At 43.0% G+C, this 18,813-nt stretch overlaps 1 pseudogene; it reads right to left on the reverse strand.

Moving 5' to 3' along the window:
• LOC100989247 (large ribosomal subunit protein uL30-like) overlaps positions 1-18,813 on the reverse strand; it is a 172,204-nt pseudogene that overhangs the window by 104,395 nt on the left and 48,996 nt on the right.

Raw genomic sequence — 18,813 nt, forward strand, 5'->3', positions numbered from 1 at the left:
TTATAACCATAGCATTAGTTTCAGAGTGTTCCCTATAGTAATAATAAAAAGCTTCAAAACATGCTGAAAATGTTTTAGAACATGGTAGCTTCAAAGACGTTTGTTAAAAGGATAGGCTGGTCAGCATGGTGGCTATTTTATTGCTTTTCTAAACTTGGGTGAACCCCTGGAGGAGAAGCCCCAAACAAGGTAGTTCCACCAGCCCAGGATGCAGCAAGGTGGACAAATCACAGGTCTGCTGGAGACAAGTGGTCAAGAGAGCACGGGTCACTGCTGAGCAGAGCCAGGGTCAGGCAGGTTGAAGGAAAGGCACAAGAAAAGGACACCTCTCTGTCTGCCATAATGCCAAGGTCATGCTTCTGCTGCCTGGAACTTTCTGTCAGGCAGGAGAGACTCATATTTCTTCTCTTTAAGACAGGACGGGGGAGGAGCCAAGATGACCGAATAGGAACAGCTTCAGTCCACAGCTCCCAGCGTGAGCGATGCAGAAGACGGGTGATGTCTGCATTTCCAACTGAGGTACCGGGTTCATCTCACTGGGGAGTGCCAGACAGTAAGTGCAGGACAGTGGGTGCAGCGCACCATGCATGAGCCAAAGCAGGGCGAGGCATCGCCTCACCCGGGAAGTGCAAGGGGTTAGGGAATTCCCTTTCCTAGTCAAAGAAAGCAGTGACAGACAGCACCTGGAAAATCGGGTCACTCCCACCCTAATAATGCACTTTTCCAACAGGCTTAACAAACGGCACACCAGGAGATTATATCCCGCACGTGGATCAGAGGGTCCTACGCCCACAGAGTCTCGCTCATTGCTAGCACAGCAGTCCGAGATCAAACTGCAAGGTGGCAGCGAGGCTGGGGAAGGGGTGCCGGCCATGGCAGAGTTAGTTGTTTGATTAGGCAAACAAAGCAGCCGCAAGCTCGATCTGGGTGGAGCCCACCACAACTCAAGGAGGCCTGCCTGCCTCTGTAGGCTCCACCTCTGGGGGCAGGGCACAGACAAATGAAAAGATAGCACTAACCTCCGCAGGCTTAAATGTTCCTCTCTGACAGCTTTGAAGAGAGTAGTGGTTCTCCCAGCACGCAGCTTGAGATCTGAGAATGGGCAGACTGCCTCCTCAAGTGGGTCCCTGACCCCTGAGTAGACTAACTGGGAGGCACCCCCCAGTAGGGGCGGACTGACACGTCACATGGCCCGGTACTCCTCTAAGACAAAACTTCCAGAGGAAGGATCAGGCAGCAGCATCTGCAGTTCACCAATATCCACTGTTGTGCAGCCACCACTGCTGAAACCCAGGCAAACAGGGTCTGGAGCGGACCTCTAGCAAACTCCAACAGACCTGCAGCTGAGGGTCCTGCCTGTTAGAAGGAAAACTAACAAACAGAAAGGACATCCACACCAAAAACCCATCTGTACGTCACCATCATCAAAGACCAAAGGTAGATAAAACCATAAAGATGGGAAAAAAACAGAGCAGAAAAACTGGAAACTCTAAAAATCAGAGTGCCTCTCCTCCTCCAAAGGAATGCAGCTCCTCGCCAGCAACAGAACAAAGCTGGACGGAGAATGACTTTGACGAGTTCAGAGAAGAAGGCTTCAGACGATCAAACTACTCCGAGCTACAGGAGGAAATTCAAACCAATGGCAAAGAAGTTAAAAGCTTTGAAAAAAAATTAATTAGACGAATGGATAACTAGAATAACCAATGCAGAGAAGTCCTTAAAGGACCTGATGGAGCTGAAAACCAAGACATGAGAACTATGTGATGAATGTACAAGCCTCAGTAGCTGATGCGATCATCTGGAAGAAAGGGTATCAGTGATGGAAGACAAAATGAATGAAATGAAGCAAGAAGAGAATTTAGAGAAAAAAATAAAAAGAAATGGACAAAGCCTCCAAGAAATATGGGACTATGTGAAAAGACCAAATCTATGTCTGATTGGTGTACCTGAAAGTGATGGGATGGGGAGAATGGAACCAAGGTGGAAAACACTCTGCAGGACATTATCCAGGAGAACTTCCCCAATCTAGCAAGACAGGCCAACATTCAAATTCAGGAAATACAGAGAACACCACAAAGATAATCCTCGAGAAGAGCAACTCCAAGACACATAATTGTCAGATTCACCAAAGTTGAAATGAAGGAAAAAATGTTAAGGGCAGCCAGAGAGAAAGGACGGGTTACCCATAAAGGGAAGCCCATCAAACTAACAGCTGATCTCTCCGCAGAAACTCTACAGGCCAGAAGACAGTGGGGACCAATATTCAACATTCTTAAAGAAAAGAATGTTCAACCCAGAATCTCATATCCAGCCAAACTAAGCTTCATAAGTGAAGGAGAAATAAAATACTTTACAGACAAGCAAATGCTGAGAGATTTTGACACCACCAGGCCTGCCCTAAAAGAGCTCCTGAAGGAAGCACTAAACATGGAAAGGAACAACCGGTACCAGCCACTGCAAAACCATCCAAATTGTAAAGACCATCAAGGCTAGGAAGAAACTGTAAGAGCAAAATAACCAGCTAACATCATAATGACAGGATCAAATTCGCACATAACAATATTAACTTTAAATGTAAATGGACTAAATGCTCCAATTAAAAGACATAGACTGGCAAATTGGATAAAGAGTCAAGACACATCAGTCTGCTGTATTCAGGAAATCCATCTCATGTGCAGAGACACACATAGGCTCAAAATAAAGGGATGGAGGAAGATCTACCAAGCAAATGGAAAACAATAAAAGGCAGGGGTTGCAATCCTAGTCTCTGATAAGACAGACTTTAAACCAACAAAGATCAAAAGAGACAAGGCCATTACATAATGGTAAAGGGATCAATTCAACAAGAAGAGCTAACTATCCTAAATATATATGCACCCAATACAGGAGCACCCAGATTCATAAAGCAAGTCCTTAGTGACTTACAAAAAGACTTAGACTCCCAAACAATAATAATGGGAGACTTTAATGCCCCACTGTCAACATTAGACAGATCAATGAGACAGAAAGTTAACAAGGATACTCAGGAATTGAACTCAGCTCTGCACCAAACAGACCTAATAGACATCTACAGAACTCTCCACCCCAAATCAACAGAATATACATTCTTTTCAGCACCACACCACACCTATTCCAAAATTGACCACATAGTTGGAAGTAAAGCATTCCTCAGCAAATGTAAAAGAACAGAAATTATAACTAACTGTCTCTCAGACCACAGTGCAATCAATCAAACTAGAACTCAGGATTAAGAAACTCACCTAAAACTGCTCAAATACATGGAAACTGAACAACCTGCTCCTGAATGACTACTGGGTACATAATGAAATGAAGGCAGAAATAAAGATGTTCTTTGAAACCAATGAGAACAAAGACACAACATACCAGAGTCTCTGGGACACATTCAAAGCAGTGTGTAGAGGGAAATTTATAGCACTAAATGCCCACAAGAGAAAGCAGGAAAGATCTAAAATTGACACCCTAAATCACAATTAAAAGAACTAGACAAGCAAGAGCAAACACATTCAAAAGCTAGCAGAAGGCAAGAAAAACTAAGATCAGAGCAGAACTGAAGGAAATAGAGACACAAAAAACCCTTCAAAAAATTAATGAATCCAGGAGCTGGTTTTTTGAAAAGATCAACAAAACTGATAGACCGCTAGCAAGACTAATAAAGAAGAAAAGAGAGAAGAATCAAATAGATGCAATAAAAAATGATACAGGAGATATCACCACCGATCCCACAGAAATACAAACTACCATCAGAGAATACTATAAACACCTCTACACAAATAAACTAGAAAATCTAGAAGAAATGGATAAATTCCTCAAACACATCCATCCTCCCAAGACTAAACCAGGAAGAAGTTGAATCTCTGAGTAGACCAATAACAGGCTCTGAAATTGAGGCAATAATCTAATCAATAGCTTACCAACCAAAAAAAGTCCAGGACCAGATGGATTCACAGTCAAATTCTACCAGAGTTACAAAGAGGAGCTGGTACCATTCCTTCTCAAACTATTCCAATCAATAGAAAAAGAGGGAATCCTCCCTAACTCATTTTATGAGGCCAGCATCATCCTCATACCAAAGCCTGGCAGAGACACAACAAAAAAAGAGAATTTTAGACCCATATCCTTGATGAACACTGAAGCAAAAATCCTCAATAAAATACTGGCAAACTGAATCCAGCAGCACATCAAAAAGCTTATCTACCATGATCAAGTGGGCTTCATCCCTGGGATGCAAGGCTGGTTCAACATATGCAAATCAATAAATGTAATCCAACATATAAACAGAACCAAAGACAAAAACCACATGATTATCTCAATAGATGCAGAAAAGGCCTTTGACAAATTCAACAACCTTCATGCTAAAAACTCTCAATAAATTAGGTATTGATGGGATGTATCTCAAAATAATAAGAGCTATCTATGACAAACCCACAGCCAATATCATACTGAATGGGCAAAAACTGGAAGCATTCCCTTTGAAAACTGGCACAAGACAGGGATGCCCTCTCTCACCACTCCTATTCAACATAGTGTTGGAAGTTCTGGCCAGGGCAATTAGGCAGGAGAAGGAAATAAAGGGTATTCAGTTAGGAAAAGAGGAAGTCAAATTGTCCCTGTTTGCAGATGACATGATTGTATATCTAGAAAATCCCATTGTCTCAGCCCAAAATCTCCTCAAGCTGATAAGCAACTTCAGCAAAGTCTCAGGATACAAAATCAGTGTGCAAAAATCACAAGAATTCTTATACACCAATAACAGACAAACAGAGAGCCAAATCATGAGTGAACTCCCATTCACAATTGCTTCAAAGAGAATAAAATACCTAGGAATCCAACTTACAAGGGATGTGAAGGACCTCTTCAAGGAGAACTACAAACCACTGCTCAATGAAATAAAAGAAAGAGGATACAAACAAATGGAAGAACATTCCATGCTCATGGGTAGGAAGAATCAATATCGTGAAAATGGCCATACTGCCCAAAGTAATTTATAGATTCAATGCCATCCCCATCAAGCTACCAATGCCTTTCTTCACAGAATTGGAAAAAACTACTTTAAAGTTCATATGGAACCAAAAAAGAGCCCACATTGCCAAGTCAATCCTAAGCCAAAAGAACAAAGCTGGAGGCATCACGCTACCTGACTTCAAACTATACTACAAGGCTACAGTCACCAAAACAGCATGGTACTGGTACCAAAACAGAGATATAGACCAATGGAACAGAACAGAGTCCTCAGAAATAATGCCACACATCTACAACTATCTCATCTTTGACAAACCTGACAAAAACAAGCAATGGGGAAAGGATTCCCTATTTAATAAATGATGCTGGGAAAACTGGCTAGCCATATGTAGAAAGGTGAAACTGGATCCCTTCCTTACACCTTATACAAAAATTAATTCAAGATGGATTGGATTTCTGCATTTCCATCTGAGGTACTGGGTTCATCTCACTAGGGAGTGCCAGACAGTGGGCACAGGTCAGTGGGTGCACACACCGTGCACAAGCCAAAGCAGGGCGAGGCATTGCCTCACTCGGGAAGCACAATGGGTCAGGGAGTTCCCTTTCCTAATCAAAGAAAGGGGTGACGGACGGCACCTGGAGAATCGGGTCACTCCCACCTGAATACTGCGCTTTTCCGACAGGCTTAAAAGACCGCGCACCACGAGATTATATCCCGCACCTGGCTCGGAGGGTCCTACCCCACGGAGTCTCGCTGATTGCTAGCACAGCAGTCTGAGATCAAACTGCAAGGCGGCAGCGAGGCTGGGGGAGGGGCGCCCACCATTGCCCAGGCTTGCTTAGGTAAACAAAGCAGCCAGGAAGCTCGAACTGGGTGGAGCCCACCACAGCTCAAAGAGGCCTGCGTGCCTCTGTATGCTCCACCTCTGGGGGCAGGGCACAGACAAACAAAAAGACAGCAGTAACCTCTGCAGACTTAAATGTCCCTGTCTGACAGCTTTGAAGAGAGCAGTGGTTCTCCCGGCACGCAGCTGGAGATCTGAGAACGGGCAGACTGCCTCCTCAAGTGGGTTCCTGACCCCTGACCCCCGAGCAGCCTAACTGGGAGGCACCCTCCAGCAGGGGCACACTGACACCTCACACTGCAGGGTACTCCAACAGACCTGCAGCTGAGGGTCCTGTCTGTTAGAAGGAAAACCAAAAAACAGAAGGGACATCCACACCAAAAACCCATCTGTTCATCACCATCATCAAAGACCAAAAGTAGATAAAACCACAAAGATGGGGAAAAAACAGAACAGAAAAACTGGAAACTCTAAAAATCAGAGCGCCTCTCCTCCAAAGGAACGCAGCTCCCCACCAGCAACCGAACAAAGCTGGACAGAGAATGACTTTGACGAGCTGAGAGAAGAAGGCTTCAGACAATCAAATTACTCTGAGCTACGGGAGGACATTCAAACCAAAGGCAAAGAAGTTGAAAACTTTGAAAAAAATTTAACCAATACAGAGAAGTGCTTAAAGGAGCTGATGGAGCTCAAAACCAAGGCTCGAGAACTACGTGAAGAATGCAGAAGACACAGGAGCCGATGCAATCAACTGGAAGAAAGGGTATCAGCAATGAAAGATGAAATGAATGAAATGAAGCGAGAAGGAAAGTTTAGAGAAAAAAGAATAAAAAGAAATGAGCAAAGCCTCCAAGAAATATGGGACTATGTGAAAAGACCAAATCTACGTCTGATTGGTGTACCTGAAAGTGTTGGAGAGAATGGAACCAAGTTGGAAAACACTCTGCAGGATATTATCCAGGAGAATTTCCCCAATCTAGCAAGGCAGGCCAACGTTCAGATTCAGGAAATACAGAGAACGCCACAAAGATACTCCTCGAGAAGAGCAACTCCAAGACACATAATTGTCAGATTCACCAAAGTAGAAATGAAGGAAAAAACGTTAAGGGCAGCCAGAGAGAAAGGTCGGGTTACCCGCAAAGGGAAGCCCATCAGACTAACAGCGGATCTCTCGGCAGAAACCCTACAAGCCAGAAGAGAGTGGGGACCAATATTCAACATTCTTAAAGAAAAGAATTTTCAACCCAGAATTTCATATCCAGCCAAACTAAGCTTCATAAGTGAAGGAGAAATAAAATACTTTACAGATAAGCAAATGCTGAGAGATTTTGTCACCACCAGGCCTGCCCTAAAAGAGCTCCTGAAGGAAGCACTAAACATGGAAAGGAACAACCGGTACCAGCCGCTGCAAAATCATGCCAAAATGTAACGACCATCGAGACTAGGAAGAAACTGCATCAACTAACGAGCAAAATAACCAGCTAACATCATAATGACAGGATCAAATTCACACATAACAATATTAACTTTAAGTGGACTAAATGCTCCAATTAAAAGACACAGACTGGCAAATTGGATAAAGAGTCAAGACTCATCAGTGTGCTGTATTCAGGAAACCCATCTCACGTGCAGAGACACACATAGGCTCAAAATAAAAGGATGGAGGAAGATCTACCAAGCAAATGGAAAACAATAAAAGGCAGGGGTTGCAATCCCAGTCTCTGAGAACACAGACTTTAAACCAACAAAGATCAAAAGAGACAAAGAAGGCCATTACATAATGGTAAAGGGGTCAATTAAACAAGAAGAGCTAACTATCCTAAATATATAGGCACCCAATACAGGAGCACCCAGATTCATAAAGCAAGGCCTGAGTGACCTACAAAGAGACTTAGACTCCCACACATTAATAATGGGAGACTTTAACACCCCACTGTCAACATTAGACAGATCAACGAGACAGAAAGTCAACAAGGATACCCAGGAATTGAACTCAGCTCTGCACCAAACAGACCTAATAGACATCTACAGAACTCTCCACCCCAGATCAACAGACTATACATTTTTTTCAGCACCACACCACACCTATTCCAAAATTGACCACATACTTGGAAGTAAAGCTCTCCTCAGCAAATGTAAAAGAACAGAAATTATAACAAACTGTCTCTCAGACCACAGTGCAATCAAACTAGAACTCAGGATTAAGAATCTCACTCAAAACCACTCAACTACATGGAAACTGAACAACCTGCTCCTGAATGACTACTGGGTACATAACGAAATGAAGGCAGAAATAAAGATGTTCTTTGAAACCAACGAGAACAAAGACACAACATACCAGAGTCTCTGGGACGCATTCAAAGCAGTGTGTAGAGGGAAATTTATAGCACTAAATGCCCACAAGAGAAAGCAGGAAAGATCCAAAATTGACACCGTAACATCACAATTAAGAGAACTAGAAAAGCAAGAGCAAACACATTCAAAAGCTAGCAGAAGGCAAGAAATAACTAAAATCAGAGCAGAACTGAAGGAAATAGAGACACAAAAAACCCTTCAAAAAATTAATCCAGGAGCTGGTTTTTTGAGAGGATCAACAAAATTGATAGACCGCTAGCAAGACTAATAAAGAAAGAAAGAGAGAAGAATCAAATAGATTCAATGAAAAATGATAAAGGGGATATCACCACCGATCCCACAGAAATACAAACTGCCATCAGAGAATACTACAAACACCTCTACGCAAATAAACTAGAAAATCTAGAAGAAATGGATAAATTCCTTGACACATACACTCTCCCAAGACTAAACCAGGAAGAAGTTGAATCTCTGAATAGACCAATAACAGGAGCTGAAATTGTGGCAATAAGCAACAGCTTACCAACCAAAAAGAGTCCAGGACCAGATGGATTCACAGCCGAATTCTACCAGAGGTACAAGGAGGAACTGGTACCATTCCTTCTGAAACTATTCCAATCAATAGAAAAAGAGGGAATCCTCCCTAACTCATTTTATGAGGCCAGCATCATTCTGATACCAAAGCCACGCAGAGACACAACCAAAAAAGAGAATTTTGGACCCATATCCTTGATGAACATTGATGCAAAAATCCTCAATAAAATACTGGCAAACTGAATCCAGCAGCACATCAAAAAGCTTATCCACCATGATCAAGTGGGCTTCATCCCTGGGATGCAAGGCTGGTTCAATATATGCAAATCAATAAATGTAATCCAGCATATAAACAGAGCCAAAGACAAAAACCACATGATTATCTCAATAGATGCAGAAAAGGCCTTTGACAAAATTCAACAACCCTTCATGCTAAAAACTCTCAATAAATTAGGTATTGATGGGACATATTTCAAAATAATAAGAGCCATCTATGACAAACCCACAGCCAATATCATACTGAATGGGCAAAAACTGGAAGCATTCCCTTTGAAAACTGGCACAAGACAGGGATGCCCTCTCTCACCACTCCTATTCAACATAGTGTTGGAAGTTCTGGCCAGGGCAATTAGGCAGGAGAAGGAAATAAAGGGTATTCAGTTAGGAAAAGAGGAAGTCAAATTGTCCCTGTTTGCAGATGACATGATTGTATATCTAGAAAACCCCATTGTCTCAGCCCAAAATCTCCTTAAGCTGATAAGCAACTTCAGCAAAGTCTCAGGATACAAAATCAATGTGCAAAAATCACTAGCATTCTTATACACCAATAACAGACAAACAGAGAGCCAAATCATGAGTGAACTCCCATTCACAATTGCTTCAAAGAGAATAAAATACCTAGGAATCCAACTTACAAGGGATGCGAAGGACCTCTTCAAGGAGAACTACAAACCACTGCTCAAGGAAATAAAAGAGGATACAAACAAATGGAAGAACATTCCATGCTCATGGGTAGGAAGAATCAATATCGTGAAAATGGCCATACTGCCCAAGGTAATTTACAGATTCAATGCCATCCCCATCAAGCTACCAATACCTTTCTTCACAGAATTGGAAAAAACTACTTTAAAGTTCATATGGAACCGAAAAAGAGCCCGCATCGCCAAGTCAATCCTAAGCCAAAAGAACAAAGCTGGAGGCATCACACTACCTGACTTCAAACTATACTACAAGGCTACAGTAACCAAAACAGCATGGTACTGGTACCAAAACAGAGATATAGACCAATGGAACAGAACAGAGCCCTCAGAAATAACGCCACATATCTACAACTATCTGATCTTTGACAAACCTGAGAAAAACAAGCAATGGGGAAAGGATTCCCTATTTAATAAATGATGCTGGGAAAACTGGCTAGCCATATGTAGAAAGCTGAACTGGATCCATTCCTTATACCTTATACAAAAATCAATTCAAGATGGATTAAAGACGTAAACATTAGACCTAAAACCATAAAAGCCCTAGAAGAAAACCTAGGCATTACCATTCAGGACATAGGCATGGGCAAGGACTTCATGTCTAAAACACCAAAAGCAATGGCAACAAAAGACAAAATTGACAAATGGGATCTAATTAAACTAAAGAGCTTCTGCACAGCAAAGGGAACTACCATCAGAGTGAACAGGCAACCTACAAAATGGGAGAAAATTTTCGCAACCTACTCATCTGACAAAGGGCTAATATCCAGAATCTACAATGAACTCAAACAAATTTACAAGAAAAAAACAAACAACCCCATCAAAAAGTGGGCGAAGGTCATGAACAGACACTTCTCAAAAGAAGACATTTATGCAGCCAAAAAACACATGAAAAAATGCTCACCATCACTGGCCATCAGAGAAATGCAAATCAAAACCACAATGAGATACCATCTCACACCAGTTAGAATGGCGATCATTAAAAAGTCAGGAAACAACAGGTGCTGGAGAGGATGTGGAGAAATAGGAACACTTTTACACTGTTGGTGGGACTGTAAACTAGTTCAACCCTTGTGGAAGTCAGTGTGGCGATTCCTCAGGGATCTAGAACTAGAAATACCATTTGACCCAGCCATCCCATTACTGGGTATATACCCAAAGGATTATAAATCATGCTGCTATAAAGACACAGGCACACGTATGTTTATAGCGGCACTATTCACAATAGCAAAGACTTGGAACCAACCCAAATGTCCAACAATGATAGACTGGATTAAGAAAATGTGGCACATATACACCATGGAATATTATGCAGCCCTAAAAAATGATGAGTTCATGTCATTTGTAGGGACATGGATGAAACTGGAAACCATAATTCTCAGCAAACTATTGCAAGGACAGAAAACCAAACACCCCATGTTCTCACTCATAGGTGGGAATTGAACAATGAGAACACATGGACACAGGAAGGGGAACATCACACACCGGGGACTGTTGTGGGGCGTGGGGAGGGGGGAGGGATAGCATTAGGATATATACCTAATGCTAAGTGATGAGTTAATGGGTACAGCACACCAACATGGCACATGTATATATATGTAACAAACCTGCACGTTGTGCACATGTACCCTAAAACTTAAAGTATAATAATTTAAAAAAAAAAAAAAGACAGGACCATAATACACATTTGGTGATACAATTAAGAAACATAATATTGGAAAGTTGCTGACCAAGTGCCACCTAGCATTCCTTCTCTTGTACTAGCCACATGCCCACTCCTCATGGCTACTGCTAGCCTCATCTAAGAACTGGGGCCCCAGCCTGGCAGGATAAGTGTGGCTCCATGCTTTAAGCCAGAGAATTTAGGAGACTATGATCTGTTGCTGTGTCAATCTGAAAGCTGAGGGATCTGAAGGGTACGTGGTACCCATTCTCTGACTCTCACTCCCAAAAGTCCTTTTCTCCCTGGGTCAACATACGGTTGGTGCCCAAGGCCCTTCCTAGGAATTGGAAGCCAACACTGACACAAAGCACTTAGGAGGCACACAACCACAAATGTGTGAGGTTTGCCTTCCCACATTTTCTGGACCCATGTTCAAGCCTGGAACTCTCTAGTTCATAAAGGGTTTTACTCTTGCAGGAGTCAGCAAACTATGGCCTGTGGGTGGAGGGCCAGATGGGACCATACTCATTCATTTACATACTGTCTAATGGTTGCTCAAAAATCACAGAGTTGAGTAACTAAGACAGACTGGAAGGCCCACACAGGCAAAAAATGTACTATCCGGACATCCACATAAACAGTTTGCAGGCCACTGACTTAGAGTAAGACCAGTTCTCCTGGGGGCAATGGATTGTCTTTGCTTTCAGCTTGGCCAATGCCCCTGGGTAGGGATGGAGAGGGAGCCCATCTCTCTAGTTGATTCTGATGAAAAGAACCAGGGTGACCCACCTGGAATGTGAGCCTCTGATCTTCCAGGCATCTGGCATGCCCATTTCTTCCAAAGAGCAGGATAGCTCCTCCCAGCAGAGGGTCTTGACTATTTGAGACCACTGTAAAAGAAAAGTAAGAACAAGTGATTCATGTTTGTGTTTCCTGTAAAATGAACATGGTTATCAGTGCTATTAACCTGGTTACCACTGACTTTGACGCAGATACAGCCGGTTCATGTTTCAGAACTTCATGAAACAGTCCTGTGCCTTCAATCAGAAGCAGCCCAAAAGACAAAATTGCCAAACTTTCTATTTGCAGTGGCCCAGGAATTATCAAATAACCTTAATTCCTATTAAACTCCTGCCTATTTACCATTGCCTAAACCTTGAGGCAAAATCTAAATCCAAACCATCACAGGTAATCTCCAATCTCACATACTTTTCCAAAAGAATCGTATGTTAGGAAAGGATGATTGATGGCTCAAAACTCACCAGTGCCGATTCTTGTGTTAGCAACCATAGTTGAGGTCAATGTTTAGAACTGGCGTGGGAAGATGTTCTCAAAACTGCAGCTTTGTGCCTTTGTGGTTATGTAACAGCCTCCTCCATACAGAGGATTACTACAAATGGGTGCTTCCTGCTGTTGTCTCATGTTGATGAGGCATTTTATATTCTGGAGGAATATTCTGGAGGGAGGAGGTTGGTGAAGACTGGTAAAGTAGAGAAGAGAGACATTTTAACAAAATATTCATATTTATCTGGTCTCTAACATGAAAGCTGCATATTTTGTGGTATATTAATTAAGTCATTTTTATAAGTTATAAATGATACTAGTACAGTAAGTCCTCACTTAATGTCATCGATAGGTTCTTGGAATCTGTAACTTTAAGCAAAACAACATACAGCAGGTTCATAAATAATATCACTTCCTTTAACGTTTTGTTATAACATTGATGAGAAAAAAATGCTTTTGTTATATCTTTTTGCTTAAAGCTATAGTTTCCAAGAAACTGTCGATGACATTAAGTGAGAACTTACTGTATAATAACATTATGTTAGAGTTTAGTGGGCTCCCAAAAGATCTTCTCTTACCAGGTAGACAGTTCTCTCTTTTAGAGATGAAAGAATTGAGCCTCACAGAGGCCGTATGACCAGTCAGAGTCCCACTATTTTCCCACCTACCATTCGCCACTAAATCCTTAGTCTGGCTGCAGAAAACAGAAAAGATTTATCTTCTCAAAAGTCAACTTCTTTAGACTACATTGACCCTAATAAGAGAATTCAGAAAGCAACTCTTAGACTCAAATTTTTCTGCTTATTGCCACCACCACACTCCCCCAGTCATATGACAAGAGTCGTTTGCAGTAGGAAGCAAAACCAGAAATGCACTTGAGCAGTCTTTCTATGTCCTTCCTTGCCTCTCCCCCATTGGGGGCCTGCATGATGGTGAGTGGCCACATAAACAGTCCCTACGTCTCCAGGAGTTCCCTTGGCCATGGCTGCTGGAATGACTCATCTTTCTCCATCTGTAGCCTAGGCTTTCCCCTTCTCCTTAATTTCCATGAGGGAGTAGTCTTAGATCAGAGCTTCCCCCAGGGGACAGGACCACAGCCCTCCCTAAAAGGTCCTGGATCTGGTATAAATCTAACCATGGGAGAAAACAGAATTCAGTTAGAGACAACATCAAGGGCAAACTTGAAGGGGAGCAAAAATCACAATATGGGTGTGGGAACTGGACCACAGAGGTACAGTGGTCATTTCCTCCCCACCACATCTTGTGAACTTTACCTTGCCCACTGCCCCAAGGGGCAACCATGTGGCTCATGGCCCTGGCCACCAATAACTGAATTGGGAGTAGACCCACTTTAAACATGACCCACTTTAACCAATCAGACATCTTTATGTAGAACTTGGAGTTGGGACACAGAAAGCCTGAGGGTGTTTTTTATCTGTGAGTGCTAGACTCACAAGATTCTGTGGGCTCAAGGACTGAGTTAGACAGTCATTTAAGGACATGTGGTAACAGAGTATGCTTGACGAAGGGGGAGGATGGAGCAGAGACAAAGATAACTGAGAGAAAGGGAGGAGGAAGAGCAGCTCCAGACTCTAGCCCTTCAGTGATCCAGGTGCAATTCTTCAAACTGGGTTTCATAGTATTCCGTTATCACTGTGCAAGTAATCCCCATTTACTTAAGTTATTCTGAGTGGGTTTCTGGCCCTAGCAACTGAGTGCTCCCCCACCATAAGATGAAATGGCTAGGCTGGAGCTGGGAGGCAGAGGCAGTGAGTGAGGAAGGTAGACGGATTTTTCCAGAGAAAGTAAATCCTAGAGTCCAAGCATATGCACGCTATCCACACGTTCCAAATTTTAGGAGACAGCCCTGTTTCAAATGTGCCAGCTTGCCCAAATTTCTGTTTAGGCAATTGTGGTATATCTGTTTATATATATATAATTTTAGCATTGGGAAGGCCCTCCTAAGTAAGACACAAACCTGGAAACCATAAAGAAAAGAAAAGATTGACAGATTAGACTACCTAGCCTTAAATTTTAAATTGCCTTTGACAAAAGCCACCATCAGCAAAATTAAAAGTGAAGGGGCAGCTTGGGATCTAAGTGACAGCTGGAGACCCCCTGCACACTACAGACTCCCTCCTGCTGCAGATCAGACTTCTGGACAAGTCCAGCCCTGGCTTTGTGACTGTCATGACTACTGAAAATGTCGTAACTGTTGGCAGCAAGAACATGACCTCTTGCTGTCCCAAAATGAGGAAATGAAAGGGAAAAAAGAGGAAATGGGATGAAATGAAAAATGGATGCCAACAACAGAGAGTGAGCAAGAAACATTGAGAAAGATGAAAAAAATGAGCTGTTTATCTCTCGTCTGCTTCTGGGCCCTCTCCTTTGTGCTACCCTAGTGATGCGCTCTATTGGTTCATTCTTATGTTGCCATAAAGAACTGGGTAATTTATAAAGAAAAGATGGTTAGTCAGCTCATGGTTCCTGTGGGCTGTACAGGCTTCTGCTTCTGGGGGGAGGCCTCAGGAAACTTACAATCGTGGCACAAGGTGAAGGGGAAACAGGCCATGAGCAGCAGGAGAGGGGCAAAGGAGATGCTACACACTTTCAAACAAGCAGATTTCCTAAGAAATTGGGGGAATGGCGCTAAACCATTAAAAGCCACCCCTGTGATCCAATCACCTCCCACCAAACCCTCCCTCCAGCACTCGGGATCACAGTTCAACATGAGATTTGGGTAGGGACACAAAGCCCCACCATACCATTCCACCCTTGGCCCCTCCCTAATCTCATATCCTCTCACATTGTAAAATATAACCATCCCTTCTCAACAGTCCCCCAAAGTCTTAACTCATTCCAGAATTAACTCAAAAGTCCAAGTCCAAAGTCTAATTGGAGACAAGGCAAGTCCCTTCCACCTATGAGCCTGTAAAATCAAAAACAAGTTAGCTACTTCCAAGATACAATGGGAGTACAGGCATTGGGTAAATACTCCATTTCCAGAAAGGAGAACTCAGCCACAACAAAGGGGCTACAGGCCCCATGCAAGTCCGAAACCCAGCAGGACAGTCATTAAATCTTAAAGCTCCAAAATAATCTTGACTCTGTGTCTCACACCCAGGCCATGCTGATGGAGGGGGTGGGCTTCCAAGGCCTTGGGCAGCTCTGCAGGGTACATCCCCTGTGGCTGCTTTCATGGACTGATGTGAGTGCCTGTGGATTTTCCAGGTACACAGTGCAAGCTGGGGTCTGGAGGATGATGACCTTCTTTTCATAGCTCCACTAGGCAGTGCCCCAGTGGGGACTGTGTGTGGGGGCTCCAACCCCACATTTCCCCTTTGCACTGCCCTACTAGATAGTCTCCATGAAGGCTCTGCCCCTGCAGGAGACTCCTGCCTGGACATCCAGGCCTTTCCATACATCCTCTGAAATCTAGGTGGAGGTTCCCAAGCCTCAACTCTTATCCTCTTTGTACTTGCAGGCTTAACACCACATGGAAGCCACCAAGGCTTGTGGCTTGCACCCTCTGGAGCAGCAGTCTGAGAAGTATCATGGGGCCCTTTTGGCCACAGCTTTAGCTGGAGCAAGTGGGATGCAGGGTGCCATGTCCCAAGGCTGCACAAAGCAGCAGGGCCCTGGGCCTGGCCCCATGAAACCATTTTTCCCTCCTAGGCCTCCAGGCCTGTGATGGGAGGGGCTGCCCCAAAGGTCTCTGGAATGCCTCATAGGCATTTTCCCCATTGTCTTGACTGCTAATATTTGGCTCCTCTTTACTTACGCAAATTTCTGTATTGGGCTTGAATTTCTCCCCAGAAAATGGGTTTTTCTTTTCTAACACATGGCTAGGCTGCAAATTTTCCTATCTTTTATGCTTTGCCTCCCTTTTCAGGTCATTTCTTTGTTTATGCAGATGAGTTAGGCTTTTGGAAGCAGCCAGGCCACATCTTGACCACTTTGATGCTTAGAAATTTCTTCTGCCAGATACCCTAAATCATCTCTCAAGGTCAAAGTTCAACAGATCCCTAGAGCAGGAGCACAATGCCACCAGTCTCTGTGCTAAAGCATAGCAAGAGTGACCTTTACTCCAGTTCTCAATAAGTTCCTCGTCTCCATCTGAGACCTCATCAGCCTGGCCATCTCTGCCCATATCACTATGAACATTTTGGTCAAAACCATTAAACAAGTCTCTAGGAAATTCCAAACATTTCCTCATCTTCCTGTCTTCTTCTGAGCTTTCCAAACTGTTCCACCCTCTGCCCATTATCCAGTTCCAAAGCTGCTTCCACATTTTCAGGTATCTTTGTAGTAATGCCTCACTTCTCTGGTACCAATTTTCTTCATTAGTCTGTTCTTGCATTGCTATAAAAACTACCTGAGACTGGGTAATTTATAAAGAAAGATGTTTAATCAGCTCACAGTTCTGTGGGCTGTAAAGCCTTCTGCTTTTGGGGAGGCCTCAGGAAACTTACAATCATGGCAGAAGGTAAAGGAGAAACAGGCACACCTTCACATGCCCCGCAGGAGAAGGGCAGCGGAAGTGCTACATGCTTTCAAACAACCAGATCGCCTGAGAACTCTATCATAAGGCAGCACTGTGGGGATGGTGCTAAACCATTAGAAATCACCCTCATGATCAAATCACCTCTCACCAAGCCCCACGTCCAACACTCAAGATTACAATTTAACACGGGATTTGGGTGGGGACACAGAGCCAAACCATACTATGCACTAACTCATTTAAGCTGTTGTTATCTTAATCATGGGCTCACTGTAGAATGGGAGTGGTAGGAAGAAACATTAAGTGAGTGGTCATAATGGTGCCTTGGAATTCAAACCCATTCCATGTGACCCCTCACCCATGCTTGGCAAATTAAATCCATGATAATCCAAAGGGTTTCAAAATCGATTTTTTTAGGTCTAACCGTTTCCTTCCCATTCTTATCATTTCCTCTTCCCTTAAAGCAAATTCCCTTTATTCTTACCACCCACTAGAATGGAGACTTGAAATTAGGTTCTTTCAGCTTGCCAAATGATAAACAGCTCTCTCAAATTAAGCCACATCTCATCCAGAGAGAAGGCAATAAAAATAGTGATTTATGTGGTTGAGAGTACAGTGAGACGTTTTTATAGCATCACAGATGGTTTTCCAAATTGCAGAGCAGCTTTATTTCTTTCTGCATATCTCAGTTTCTCAGTCCACAATTTGAAAATAATAAAGCTGCCCTCTTCCTACTTCTTGGGTGAATTGGTTAAATCATGAAAATCTATAAATAAAAGCACTTTGAATCCTAGAGAGAAGAGTCAAATAATAAAATAATCCCATTTTTCATCCATATGATGAAATTATATAAGGTCCCCCATATAATGGGGACCTTATATAATGAGAAGGCTAGGCATATTGCTATGTTTGTGGGCAAATGATCTGACCCAGAGAACACCTGACTCCTAGGAGTGTCAAGCTGGGGAAGAGGACTCAAGTATATACACAGTACCATTATTTCAGATGTATCTTTGATAGCTCTAAAGTAACTACTGGAAACACCTATAGGGTGGCATGATAAGATAACTGAGATTTACATTTATACTTTACTACTCCCATTGGTTTTAAAAAACAAGACTGCTTGAGTTTGGTTTTCATCATGGCGGCTTCAGTCTTAGCCAAGGCTCTCCACATACTCTGTGTTCCAACTTCGACCCTAGGTGTACATGAGATCCATTCTCAGCACCTCTGGGCCCATTCCCTTCTACCCAAGCCAGGAGTGCTGGGTGCTGAGATTTAACAATCCAGATCAGAAGCGGCACCATGCAGTGTTGAGAACACAGGCCCTGGAGCAAGTCTGCTGTGTGTGAATCCCAACTCACCTCTCTGACCTGGCATATCTCCTTATCCGTGATATGGGCATGGCACTAACATACCTACTCATAGGACTCTGGGGACAGTTAAATGAGACAGGGTCCATAAAGCACTTAGCTCACTGCCTGGTACAATAAATGGTGACTACTTTTTATAGGCAATTGTGAGAAACATGGTGAATGTGGGCAGGGTAAAATAGTTGGATTGGTGCTTCTTCTGCAGGTGACATTCAACTCTTTTTGTGTTTGTTTGTATTTATTTTTCTTATAGCAAATTTCCTTTTTTAAACTGTGACCAAACAAATAGAATGATTGCTAT

The sequence above is a fragment of the Pan paniscus genome, chromosome 12 (assembly GCF_029289425.2).
Source record: "Pan paniscus chromosome 12, NHGRI_mPanPan1-v2.0_pri, whole genome shotgun sequence".
NCBI classification, from domain to species: Eukaryota; Metazoa; Chordata; class Mammalia; order Primates; family Hominidae; genus Pan; species Pan paniscus.